The sequence below is a fragment of the Triticum dicoccoides genome, chromosome 2B (assembly GCF_002162155.2).
Source record: "Triticum dicoccoides isolate Atlit2015 ecotype Zavitan chromosome 2B, WEW_v2.0, whole genome shotgun sequence".
Taxonomy (NCBI): Eukaryota; Viridiplantae; Streptophyta; class Magnoliopsida; order Poales; family Poaceae; genus Triticum; species Triticum dicoccoides.
The window spans coordinates 46,671,334-46,673,187 of NC_041383.1; the positions used below are offsets into that span (position 1 = coordinate 46,671,334).

At 53.6% G+C, this 1,854-nt stretch overlaps 1 protein-coding gene across 1 annotated transcript in view; it reads right to left on the minus strand.

Annotated features, from left to right (window-relative positions):
- LOC119362034 (WD repeat-containing protein 25-like) overlaps positions 1 to 1,854 on the minus strand; it is a 10,821-nt gene that overhangs the window by 688 nt on the left and 8,279 nt on the right. The window lies entirely within an intron of this gene.

Genomic DNA, 1,854 nt, shown 5'->3' on the forward strand with positions numbered 1-1,854 from the left:
GTCTTGCTATGTCTCAGTTGTCTAAGACTTCGTTAAGTCTCAGTTAATGTTATATTCGTGAAATCTTACATTGAGATCTGTGCAATTTTTTTTCTTTTTTTTTCTTTTTCTCTCTTGCATGTTATATCACTTGACTGAGATTTGGTTAAATTTGTGTCCAACTACCGCAGGTTACCTTGCCGTACTCCCGATAGAGTTTTGAGCTGGCACGTGAATAGAATCAGTGTTGGTTTCTTCTACTCCCTCCGTGAACTAAAACAACAACGAGTAAATCGAAACGGATGGAGTACTCGGCAGGAGCGTACTTACGTGTCAGGTTTGTATTACTACAGCGATCAACACGTACGGAAAGCATCCCCAAATAAACACGTGGGAAGCTGCTCGATCCTTACTACTACTCGTTTTCACGACGGGCTTTGCTACATCTACAGGCAATTACAGGCTCCTTCTAAACTAACTAAACATGCCCTCTCGTCGACACCGTGGAAGCAGCGGACCTGATGAGCTCGTCCCGGTCCCGATGGCCAAGGACGGCGACCGACTCTTCGATCTCGCCCCCGATACCAACGTCGACGTGGCCGCATCCATCGATGGCGACCTAGACGTCGACGCTCCCGCCGTTGACGATGGTGTTCTGCACCGACAAGTTGCTGCCGCCATCGATGATGGCGCCCTGCCCCTGGACGTGCCAGATAGCTCTGCCGGACCTCAAGTCAACGGCGTCCAGCTTCTGGACATCGCCACTGATGACAACGACCAAGACCTCTGGCCTTTTCCTGGACTTGCCAGCAGGAAGTGAACCTCTCGCCGTCGTCGCCACGGAGGACGACGACCAGGACCTCGACGTGCCCGACAACACCGACCTGGACTATGGCTATGACTATGCCGTTGTTGGAGGTGATAGCAGCGAGGGCGTCCAGCTCCGGACGTGGCCACAGCTGGTGACAACGACGACCTCCTGCCCCCTGGAGTTGCCGCCTGCAGGAGGTGGAATCCTCACCGTCATTGCCACAGACGACAACGACGTGCCCAACAACACCCAGCCAATCATTAACTATGACAAACTGCGGACTCTCCTCGCCGCCTCCAAATACGGGGAACCTGATCCGTCGACACGGCCACAGGCGACGGCGGCCAGCTGATGCTCCGTGACATGGCCGCCACCTCCAACGACGGCGTCTTCCCTCTGGAGGTGTTGCGCGACATCCTACTGCGCGTCCCAGCCAAGACGGTCCGCCGCTTCCGCTGCGTCTCCTCCTCGTGGAGTTCCCTCCGCCACCCAGGCTTCATCACCGCCCACAGGGCCCGGCACCACCAAACGCTCATCGCTGCTACCGTGCGCCTCGACCGCAGCAGCAACCGCAGCAGCAACGGCATGGCGATGGGCGTCAACCTCGGTTGCGCAACCGCGACCAACTAGTGGAAAAAAGGCCTTTGGTCGCGGTTCGCAACTGCCATTAGTCGCGGTTGCGCAACCGCGACCAAATAAGCGCGACTAAAGCCCCCCACCTTTAGTCGCGGCTGCTTAAGAACCGCGACTAACGGCCCGTCCACGTGGGCGCCAGGCGGCCGTCGGGGCGGAGGACCTTTAGTCGCGGTTCTTCTGGCCAACCGCGACTAAAGGCCGCCACAGGTTTAGGGTTTTAGCCCCCCCCCCCTTAAACCTGTTTTCTGTTTAATTTGTATTGTTTTATTTCTTTTGTGCTTTATTTTAATTTTGAAGGAGTTTCATATATTCTACGGTACTACATACATGCATATGAATGTACAATTTCAAATAAATTTGAAATTAGAACCAAAAAGAATTCAAGAGGAATATACAATATATATTCAATATCATCGGATGACCATATA